The sequence below is a fragment of the Pyxicephalus adspersus genome, chromosome 1, assembly GCF_032062135.1.
Source record: "Pyxicephalus adspersus chromosome 1, UCB_Pads_2.0, whole genome shotgun sequence".
NCBI classification, from domain to species: Eukaryota; Metazoa; Chordata; class Amphibia; order Anura; family Pyxicephalidae; genus Pyxicephalus; species Pyxicephalus adspersus.
This window is the reverse complement of record NC_092858.1, coordinates 131,534,228-131,546,472: the sequence shown is the minus strand read 5'-3', so window position 1 is coordinate 131,546,472 and position 12,245 is coordinate 131,534,228. Positions and strand designations below refer to the sequence as shown.

Here is a 12,245-nt window from a genome sequence, read left to right as displayed (position 1 = left end):
AGTAAAGGGAAGGAAGCAAGCATGTGGCTACCTGCCTATATAAGACCCGGCCACCTGCCCTCCCTTAACATTAGGCGGCATCTCCTATGGGAAGGCAGCAATGTCACCCTCTTTTGTGAAGTTCCTTCCCCCCAATGTTGAGGAACAAAAGGTCCTATACCTACCTTTTTGTGCCCCAAATAGGATTTGGTGTAACAATAAAATGGAAGAACTTCTGGTATGATATGAAGGTTCACATATGTATGTACTCCTTACCCATTCCCACAATGGATTAAAGCAAATAAAAATCACCTACATTGTGAAGAAAACTTTGTGGAAATAAAAGCACAAAACATACTTACCATCTTTCAAAATAAAGTTAATGTATGTTACCAGAAGTAAATCCACAACAATCATGTCCAGCCCTGTAAATCTACAATTGTGATATCCGACATTGTCCTTGTCAGTTAGGCTGACCTTATTTCAGCCGATGTTTAGATGCTAAAGTTCTGCTACTAATTGATGGGTGCCTAGGTAACATTATTAGAAAAATTTAGTAATTTTTTTTATCTCAGTATTTATCTGCTTTAGCTGTTTGTGGGAATAGGTAAGGGCAACTAATGTATCCCACCATTTATTACCCTGGTAATAGGCAGATATCTGTTCCGACTCAATAATGTGAGCTTCAAGATTCCATCATAAGCCCCTTTATAACCCCTAAATTCTTTTTGGTGCAGCAGATATATTGGGAAGAAGTCATTGGCCTTAAACACTGGGATATAGTGATTATACCACAATATAGGAGGGCCCGAAGCCTAAATATAAAATGAAAATAGGCAACATGACAGGGTGGTTCTAGAAAATAGGAAGGGGTTGAGAGGATTGGTGGAAAAGGGACACTATGAGGGGTTAGTAAGATTTGAAAAAGGTCAGGAGAGGGGAGGAGTTAGATCATTTGAGGCAAATGGGATAAAAGTTTGGTCATCCCTTGCAGGACAGGTCAAGTAACTGATTTTAGGGCATGAGTGGGGTAGAGGCCCTACTAGAGTAGCCAAGAGAGGCTGCTGGAGATAAAGGCACTGAGTGGCTTAAGGCCTGGGTGCAGGAGGTTACCATTGATTTGTTACTTAGGTTGTTGGGTTCTTTGGGTGTGATTTGTAGTTCACCATATGAAGTTGATTTATTTAGGGCAGCTTTCGTGGTTGCATTCTTTGGAGCCTTGAAGGTAAAAGTAAGTTGGTCAGTCTGGCAAAGCACAAGCCAGGGGTGCTGTTAGTAAGGGATGTGGTCTGTGTACTGAGGGGGTTCGGTTGTTTATTAGGAGGTCCAAGACGAATCAGGTGGGCAAGGGTTTCCAGTGCAGTTGTTCTCAGTGCCAGGGTCTCAAGTGTGTCCAGTTTAGGGGGTTCAACAGTTGTTATCTGGTCGTCCTGTGAGGGAAGGGCCTGTTGGTGCATGCTGATGGGTCGCTCTTGTCTCGTTTCCAGTTTGTATTCATTTTCCAAAAATGTTTGGACATTCGGCCTCAGGAATATTCGGCTCATTATTTTCAGATAGGGGCAGCCATCTGGGGGTTGCCTGAAAGTAGTATTCAAATAACTGGGCGTTGGGAGTCCCATTGCTATTGATTGTACGTTCAGCCGCAGTTGGTTTGAGGGCTCCATGATATTTTGTACGAAATCACAGGTGTTTGTTTTGGGGGGAGCTGGTGGGTACAGGGGTGGGGGGGGAGGTTCTGAAAATGTTATGCTGTTTTTGCTGTATTTCTGTTTTCCTGCAGGAGGCTGTTGCTGTCTCGTATAGATAGTAGGACATTCCTACGTCCACTGGGGGGCTCAAAGAGCAAATGTTCAGCCTAATGGGCACCAGCTAGGGCTGTCTAGAGAGGCGGGCATGATGAGATGGAATAGGAATACCAAGGATGTTATGGAGTTGGGTTCTTCCGGAGTTTCACTGATTTGCCAAACTTGACAGGCCTACTAATGTTTTGGTGGTGCATGCGGGGGGTAATTACTTGGGAGCACGTTCTATGCGGGATATTATACGCGATGTTAAGTTAGATTTTTTAAGATTAAAGGTGTTTCTTCCAGAAATATTTTTGTCTGGTTGAGTATTGTTTAAGAACAAGCTGGATATTAGCTAGGTCAGTGGAGCGTATAAATAAGGCCAGAATTAAAATTAATAGGGAGGTCGGGAGGTTGGTGTATAAGAATGGCAGGCTGGTAGCATGACATTGGGATTTGGAAGTGGACACCTGGCGGTATCTGCAGAGTGATGGCGTTTCCCTCAATGCGGTAGGTACGGATATATGGTGCCTTGGGCTACAGGATGGAAATGAAAACGCGGATCATGTTTGGAGGGGCGTTCAAGCGTAAGGTTTTTCACTTGAGGCGCTGTGGCGGAGGCGTTAATGGAAGGTAGTAGTCTTTAAGGGCAGGGGAGTGGTGGGGAACCATCTATGGCATGGTGTCCTCTGGAATTTTAAAGGTTGATGGAAATGGAGAGAGTGGTGGGGGCCTAGATAAGTCTGTGTAAGCAGGATATTGGTGCCCAAGCCAGGGGGGAGCGGATGAGAGCCAAATATATCAGGCTATGGCAGACTCAGATGCCCTCATGTGGATATATTTGGTAATACCATGAACACCAGGAAAGCGATTATGGTACGGTTAAAGTGTTATATGGGTTATGTGTAATAAATTGTATCTGATTTCGTACAATAAATGACTGTCTATCCACAATTTTTTTCCAAAATGGTGTGTGGTCTGATTTTGGGGAAAGGCTGAGCGGATGGGAGGAAGGAGGGGGATGTTGATGGGGGGATGTAATAAAAAAAAAGGATGCTTTGGATGGGAGATCACACTTGCTACATGTCTGGATTAATTTAAAAGACCCCACACCCTATGTCTTTTTTAAAGTGAAGCCTTGAAGCACCTTTAACAAAAAAGAATAAAAATACCATGCATGGGATAGCATTTACAAAATACTGCTGCCCTCAAATTAACAATAAAATAAAATGAAGACCAAAGAGTTAGGTGCTTATTTTTCTTTGCAGTAACTCATAGCAATTAAACATAATGTAGGTTTCTTCACTTATGAGTAAGCCTTTCTAAAAAAAGTCAATGTGTATGTTATGAGGGTACTGCAGTCCTTCAAAACAAAAGTAAAAGTTAAATTACTTGAATTAGATTCTGTACATATCACCATGAGCAAATACTGAGTCAATAATGTTTCAGCACAACACATGATTTTAAACTGCCTGCCCCCAGAAGCAAATATTTCCAGATAACTATTCCAAGATTAAAGCATTATGAATGTTTAAAACTGATCTATTATTTTCCTTTCTGTTTCCATGTGTGATTCAACCAATCCCAGCTGCTGTATCAGTAACAGAAGGCAGGAAGCAGTCACAGATTGGCTGCATGCCACCTTTTCAATATTTTCCTTCCTGCACTGAACGAATTATAACAAACATTGTGATGAATCAATAAGAGCAGAAAATAAAGCTGACTGCTTCCAGAGAATCCAGGAAGAACTGACAGTCTTGGAGCATTTTGGAAGCTGTCTTGGAAACTATCTGTTAAATCAGAGTTGCTGGTAAGTGACTTATGTAATGCAATCTGATAGAGGGGTGTGAGCAGAAGCCTTGCTGTCAAGTTCAGCTGCACATATTATTGTCATCTGCCTGTGCTTTCTTTGTACTGTGAATTATAGTAATGTGAAATGCTTTGTACATGGTTATTTGCAAAGGATATATTTTATGTCATCCAGTTTAGCATTGCCTGGTATGCTCTTTGTGTTGCACAGAAGAAAAGACTACTTAGGCGGTATGTTCTGTTATGATTTACTGCTTTTAACATGAAAATAACGGTGTGTTAAATGAGTAGATTTTTTTATGAGGTGTTTTTCAACAATTTCACTTGGGGAAAAACATTAGCAGAATAGCTGGTGAATGTAAATCTTACACTACTTGCTCTTAGAAGTTATTCACACCATAGCTCATGCACTTCAACGGGATCTAAAATCATGGTTCCCGCATTAGGAATTAAAGTGGAACAAGCACATATTCATATTATGGTTCCTTGCGTTGTGTATCATGGGTATAGGTGTTTACACATGTAGATTCAACTCTCTACACGCCATGGGTTGGCTACAAATAAAGACATTCTGAATGAAGCATGAATTAATGAATCATAGACATTAAGGTGGAACAAAACCCGCAGTTACAACAATACTCCACAGTTATCTTCTTCTTCCCTAACTTTTTCCTCCTTCTGCCCCTGGAGATTGGTCATCTTGATTGTCTGGGCTGGTATTAAATAACTCCCATGCACACCCATAGGAGCATGAACAGCTGAGCTTTTCTGACAGTTTCCTAGAGCAATCGGAAAGTAGGAGGGAATATTGCATCGCCAGGGGAAGCAGATGCCAGGCATCGCTGGAGGACACCGCTGGAATGTGGGAACCAGGTAGGACTTTAAAACTCACTGGCATATACCTTTGGAGAGCGGGACAAGACTGGGATGCCCCCTCTCCCCATTGTTGTTCAATTTGGCGGTTGAACACTCCTCCGTGTTTTTGAATCCTCATCTGACCTACATGTGTTCCAACTGGGCGATGTCAAGATTAAAACAGCGTTTTTTGCCGATGACATCTTACTTTTTACCTTTGACCCGACCAAGGATATTCTCAATATTTGAGATGTTTTTGCAAGACTTGATACATGGTTGGGTCTGAAGATTAACATCTATAAAAGTGAAATTTTGACTGACTTCTCACCAGCATTCGGAATGGGAACATTGTTCCTCTTTCGCATTGGCAAAACACAGTAATACTTAGGAGTGAAGAGTGGCAAATTTCCTTCTTCTTTGTATGGTTTAAACTATCCCCCATTGTTTCCTAAAATTCAGCGGGAAATTGGAGTTGTGGTTCACCTTGCCGCTCTCTTTGTTCGTCAGGGTACATCTGCTAAAAATGATGACCTTTTTGAAATTACTATATCCGTTGCAAACAGTTCCATTGCTTTTACGACGACAGGATGTCACAAAGTTACAGTGATGGTTTCAATGTTTTATATGGCATGGCAATATTCAAATTTCCCTGCAGAAACTTCCCAGTTCAGAGGGAGGGGTTAACTTCCGGAATGTTCTCACCTATAAATTAGCATGTCTCACCAGGCAGATATTAGATTGGATCAGAGGCACTTCGTATGCCTAAAATTTTCAGGTGGAACAGGCGATGGCATAGCCCTTATCGGGGTAGGCGATCCTAAGGCCATTTTACATTGCAAATTTCCAATGTTTCCCACCTATCTAAAGCATAACTTGCTAGTACAAGATACCATATTTGCATAGAGGGAAGTAAGGAAACGGATGGGGTTATCATTTGTTTTATCGCGATATCTTTCTATCTTTGATAATCTTATGTTTCCACAGGGAAGTACTCCTTAACTCCATTAAGTATTCCTTAACTAGAAACAAAAAGGACATAGTATGGTAGGAGACCTTTTCAATAGGGAGACGGGCAAACTGTTTACCTGGAAAGTGTTTAGCGAAAAATTAGCAGTGGTATAATCTGCCACCCACCCACTCTACTATATCCAAAAAATCAATTACACTTGCTCCCTAGTAGTAGACATTAGAGGGGCCCTACGGTCCAATTGTTATGACAATCTGCTCTCTCTGACTGTACATACAATCACAAACATTCACAAGTCTCTGCAAACCTATACTTGTAAATCCCTCATGAGAACTAATGTATAGAAATGGAGTCTAGACCTCGATATTGAGGAAATTGTGGATAAAATCCTTCTAGGTTATTGCACGGTGAGAAAAACTGTAGTTAATGAGGTTTGGAGGGAATCTCAGTTTAAACTGTTACAAAGGGCCCATAAGGTTTTCCGCCCAACAGAGCCAGCAGCTCAGGGGTGCAATTGATTGAGACTTACAATATATTTATACAGTTACGGGCCATTTTATTCTGCTCAATCCTTCCCTATGTCTTTTTGGTTGCTGGGTGGATTTGAGGGTTTGGGCAGGGGAAAGAGGGACTGGATACCTGTCTGCTTGTTAGCAGCGCTTTGAGCGCTGCTTTTGGGGTGGATAGACTCCCTCCCGCCACAAATTGATTCAGTGGCATGTGCACTAAAACAGGTTTTTTATAGAGAAGTGCTGGATGCAGAAACAAATGATGACAATGGTATCCATTCATACGAAATACCTTTCCCTTCACAGTTAGAAAGAGATTCTGGAACCTTTTTGTCACTCTACGTGCTAAATATTAGAGTTTTTTTAATTGCTGAGTTCCAGTTCTGGTTTTGGTTGAGGAAAATGACAACCAAGGTTTTTCTGATATTGAACACTCTATGTGGTTTAGGGTTTATGGTTACTAGTGCTCTCGAGTACTTAACCTGTCTAAAATAGTTGATGAGATTGTTTTTCCCACGTTGAATATGTGTTCCTCTCTTTCCCTTTTATTTGTGATTTATTTTGTTTATGTAAATGTTCTGTGTAGAAGGATTATTTTATATTTGTATTCTTTTTTTGTTACAAACTTTTATTTTTTTTGTTAATTGTTGCTTGTATGTCTGCTTTATAAAAATAAAAAATCAATAAAAAGTTTTCAAAAAAAAAAAAAACTCTGGCAATTCCACCCTGAGTGTGGCTCAGGGTTACCACATTTGGCACTGAAAATTAACCCCAAATCACACTCTGGAATACTGCCAGGGAAGTTAAAAGTAGAAGTTTAGTTCTGCTTTAAGATTTGCTGTACTGTGCAAAGAATGTAAGGTAATTATGAGGACTAATTGAACACATATCTTCAAAGCAATAGGAAGAAGGTAATATTAGGACATTAAACATTTTTTTACTTAATTGACACTTTAANCCAGTTCTGGTTTTGGTTGAGGAAAATGACAACCAAGGTTTTTCTGATATTGAACACTCTATGTGGTTTAGGGTTTATGGTTACTAGTGCTCTCGAGTACTTAACCTGTCTAAAATAGTTGATGAGATTGTTTTTCCCACGTTGTATATGTGTTCCTCTCTTTCCCTTTTATTTGTGATTTATTTTGTTTATGTAAATGTTCTGTGTAGAAGGATTATTTTATATTTGTATTCTTTTTTTGTTACAAACTTTTATTTTTTTTGTTAATTGTTGCTTGTATGTCTGCTTTATAAAAATAAAAAATCAATAAAAAGTTTTCAAAAAAAAAAAAAAACTCTGGCAATTCCACCCTGAGTGTGGCTCAGGGTTACCACATTTGGCACTGAAAATTAACCCCAAATCACACTCTGGAATACTGCCAGGGAAGTTAAAAGTAGAAGTTTAGTTCTGCTTTAAGATTTGCTGTACTGTGCAAAGAATGTAAGGTAATTATGAGGACTAATTGAACACATATCTTCAAAGCAATAGGAAGAAGGTAATATTAGGACATTAAACATTTTTTTTACTTAATTGACACTTTAAAGGGCATTCATTAATATGTTTTCTTTGTTTTTTTAACTCACACTGCAGAACACTAATGTGTTTTTTGTAATAATGCATTGTTGTGCATTTTGATTCATTACAGCCAGGCAAAGTGTTAACTTTTTTAGTCCTCACTAACACTGTAAATTGGTGTGACTTCAAAGTATGAAACATAAGGCTAATTTTATTCTTTTTGTATTGTTACTTTACTGCATTAGACATAGGAAACATAATGGTTAGCTTTATACTCCCGAAGAATAGTCTATCAACTCCAGCCTGTGAAAATAGAGGACTACGATGTTTTCAACAACTGTGTTACCTCCTGAAAGTCATTTTACCACCTTGGACAGAAAACATGTCTCTTATTGCAATTTTACTTTTTGTTCAGAGGCATTGCAATCATGAAAAAATTAGAAACCATATACTGCAATGTATTTCAACTTTTTTTTTTTTTTTTTTCATTATCATGATAATATGCTGTTTTGCTGATATTTTCAAAAAAATTATCTTCTCAAATAACATAATGTAATACTTTACAATAAACTGTAGGACTGGACACCTGCAAGAATTCTGCTTTTATGAGAAAAATGCTATGCCTATGTTGTAAACTTTGAAAATTGCTATCTTTACAATGCTTAAAAATTCTAAGAAAAAGATTATTTTAAAGTGCTTTTATTGCAATAAATGCATATGCTCTTACATGCATTGGGCTTTCTTGACAAATTCTTTTGACATAAACATGAATGGTTCTATTTTAGGCACTGTTCACACTGGTATGCTGTGTTGGCACGCACGCAACATAGATTGCACTAGGACAGCCTTCAATTTGTATTGGCTGCAAAATTTTAATAAAATGTTCATTAGGCTGGGGATTCTAGGGTCAGACATCTGGGGCACCGGTCTTCTGTTTCCTGATCAGTGTATGCTTGGATGTCTGCTTTTGATACCAGTTTGGACTATTATTATTGTTATTACCCAATAATTTAATTGACGCTATACTGTGAGCACTTACATATTACGCAAGTCCATAGTCATGTCATTAGCTGTCCCTCAAAGAGGCTCACAATCTGCTCACAATGTCCCTACCATAGTCATATGTCATTACACAGTCTAAGGTCAGCTATGGAGGGAAGCCAGTTAACCTCCCTGGCGTTATTCCTGAGTGTGGCTCGGGGTAAATTTTATGTACCAAAAGGGGTAACGCTGGGGAGGTGTGGCCTGGCGGGAAATTTAAAAGAAGATTATCCAAATAATAAATCCAAAAGTTTATCTATTATTGTACACTTGTTTGGACAAATTAAAAAAAAATATATTTTTCTAATTAAATAATTCTTATAATTTTTATTTATTTATTTTAATATAATTTATAATTTGTGTTTCAAATTGTATCATATATGGGAGTTATTCCTAAGAATTATAAGCCTAAAATATTAAAAATCATATTACCACGCAAAACAATGTACAGCTTTTGACATAAAAAACTGACATAATTAGACAGCCAGGGAGGTTAACCTAACTGCATGTTATTGGAATGTGGGAGAAAACCAGAGTAGCCAGAAAAAAACTCACGCAAACACGGGAAAAACCTACAAACTCCATGCACATAGTGTCCTGGCCGGGATTCGAACCTGGGACCTAGCGCTGGAAAGGTCAGAGTGCTAACCTCTGAGTAACTGTGCTGCCCATGAATGCCCTAAATGCTCTTCTTTTTAAACCTTTCTAGCTCTATTGAACCAGTTTGTTACCTTCTTACTTCATAGTTGCACACAATAAAAGGAAATACAGCTTTTAGAGTAAAAGTGATAAGGCATCAGTTGAACGAGTTTGAGTCTGAACATAAAGGGCCTAGAGGTGATATACTTTTTTGATCTGGGGAAAATAAAGAGATTTGTCTTTGAGATATTAGGTTGGGCTCAGTAGGCAGGCTTCCATTACCTTAGCAGCTCCCAATAAAATTTTTAGCCAAGTCCATTTATTGCAAACCCTTTATTAGGGCTTTGATTGGAGTCTGTGGCTATGGTGTAATACAGACAGTTTTTTGCTATACTAACTTTATTGAGATGAGTCAGTCCCACCTAGATCAGTTTATGACAGCTTGGTATTTATTTATCTCTCTGTAATCCAGTTAATTGCTGATTCAGTGAATCACTCACTGTCACCTTTATCCCATTTTAAAACGTTTTTTTTCAACCAGTAGTTTTTGCAAGCAATTTTTTAAATGCTGATGTTTTGCTGCCCAACTACTTCCATAGAGATGATCTGAAATGCTTACAACCACTATTGCAAGCATTTGTTAATATTTGCAAAACTTTTTGATTTTTTCTGCAGGCCCTTTTAAGGTGCATTTGACATTTACTTTTAACAAGTTTCTGCTGAGCTTTGGACAGTGGATTGTAGTAGGCTCCTCAGAATTCTCCTCAAGTCTTGTAATCACTGCATCACTACTTTGGTTATGACTGCATTTGTTCTTTTGTATCTGCTTCTGATGTCCCTGTTTCTACCCCGTATGCTTTTTGAATATTCAGTTTTGATCTATTACCCTTATTTTGCACATAAATTCTGTTACTTCTGGTAACACACCTGCCCTGCCTTGGTTATGATTTTGGCATTGGAATGAATGAAGGCGATTTTAGTGATGGCTTTGTGGAACCTGCCGAATACAAAGGAAATTGCCAGTGCAGACTGTTGGTTGGAGTTGGGGGCAGAGGCCATGTGGGGCTCAGGGAGGAAGGCCTAAATCTATGGGTGTGTTTAGATGTGGTAGCCAGCCAGCAAACTTTGGAGCACAGACTCTGGAACCACAGTGGAAAGCACCCCTCTTTTAGGGTTACAAACCCTCAGTTTGGAGCTAGTATTGTGAGTGACTTTTTTTTTTACCAATTTGGTCTTAAGTTTAAAACTGTTCCCTGGTGCTTGTGTTTCTTTTAACCTACTGCAGAAGAAAAGCAATGTTTTTATTTGCTGTATGCTAGAGGAAGCTATTTCATGTTCAGTAAACAACACTTTATACTAAATGGTTGATCCTAAATATCTTAACACAAATAGCAAATATACGTGAGAATAATACTTCTAGATAGGGAGATGGTTTAAGCTCAACCCGAAGTGAGTGTTATTGTACGTTTGTAGAATTGCAAGAAATAGATCAAATCACTACAGAAAAATCAGAAAATTAAATACAGCAAAAACAAGGAACAAGTGTAGTAATTAGTGTTTTACCCATATGTTTTCATGACTCAGGTGGGAAAGCTACATCAACGGGATGTCATAGGTAATGGTTGGTCAGGGAATAATTGGTTTGCAGCAGATAATATTTATGGTTGATTTATGTATTGTTCAAGAAGGGACCCTAAATGGCCCTCAAATGTCTCCTTTGCTTTGTTACTTTTACTTAAAAAACAATATGCTTCTGCATAAAGAAGAAAATATGCTGATGACCTATTACAGAGAACTTTGGGGACACATTGTTTTTTTTCTGCACCAAGTACATGCTGTTTTCCTTTCAGACATGTTTTTATATTTTAGTTTTTTTTTTTCTTTAAAGGCACTTTATTTTTAGATCTACTTTTTTGCTTTTGGCTTTAAAGTGTATAATGGAAGAGTAGGTTTAAGTTGTTTTCATTTTAACAAAGTGCTGTTGCTCGTTAATTTCCTTTGACTGTTGAAGCTGCAGAATAAAGCCACTTGAACATGTTAGGAAGCAGTGTGGGAGCAAAGTTGTTTGATCTTCTAATTATATGTCAAGTGTTCTGGTGTGTCATTTGGAGTACTGATCATAGTAACATATTGGATGTTTTGCAGTATACTTTTACAGCTTGTTCACCACAATATCTTTAGTGAAATATGGTTTCCTAAGTAACATCTACTGCGGCAGTTAACAGCTTCCTGATAGTTTTTATAGAATGTTCTGTAACAATGACTTTAAATGCTTGGGGATTGATATAATTGACATTACCCTGCTGTGATTTCTTTAAAAATGTACGACCAGCTCCTAGCTTTATTGTTAGCCCCTTTGTGATAGCAAAACATTTTAGCAGAAAAAGTGTTTTTAAAACAAATAAAACTACCATGGGTACTTGAATATGAACTGTTCTGAATATAACCCAAGGTACTGATTTTTACCTGAAAATACATGAAATGCTTTCACTCAAGTGTAGCACAAAATGTGAATGTCACTGCTAACATTAAACAGTAATCAATAGAAATGACAATAAAATTAATGTTTTGTGGGAGATTAGCTTCAGCTCACTTCTTGCAGAGAGGTATTTCATGCTTGAATTCAATTTCAGGGTTGCAAAATCATCAACAAAATAAGCAAATCAAGGGTTCTCCAAAGCAAGGCATCAGTGTTATTCAAAGCATGACAATGCAAAAACACAAACTTTAGCCTCTTGGCTGGCGACACTCTCTTCAGAGTTTATGGTCCACCAGATCTAACCTGTGAGAGACCATCTCAGTCCACATAGCCCCCCTGCTTGGGCCACACCTGGCCTCAGGCTGCAACTCCCTGTCTCAAAAATGTGCCTTTTTTATATCAGTGGCCAGGTGCTCTTAAGCCATTGCCAATTTCTGGCCTAGAAAAGGGATGCTTGGCTCACCCATTCCTTTTGGGATTTTCTGGGCCTGGATCCCCCCCTAAAAAAGCCACTAATCTGCAGCAATACAAATACTGACAGCCTTATACAGGCCCTTTATTCCCTTTTCTTTCCGTAATTTTGCATTATTTAATTCATCTTGCTACAGTGTATAAATACAAATGTACAGTGTATAAATACAAATAGCTGCAAGCCGGGTCTCCAGCTGCT

At 38.5% G+C, this 12,245-nt stretch overlaps 1 protein-coding gene across 4 annotated transcripts in view; it reads left to right on the top strand.

The window, feature by feature from the left end:
• The first annotated feature begins 3,395 nt into the window (after window positions 1–3,395).
• The window catches only part of LOC140341588 (steryl-sulfatase-like), a 115,371-nt gene continuing 106,521 nt past the window's right edge, over window positions 3,396–12,245 (top strand). For all 4 annotated transcript variants that reach the window (XM_072427409.1, XM_072427401.1, XM_072427391.1 and 1 more), the window contains exon 1: window positions 3,396–3,573. The gene's annotated coding sequence lies outside the window, so the exon portion shown is untranslated. The remainder of the gene's footprint in view (window positions 3,574–12,245) is intronic.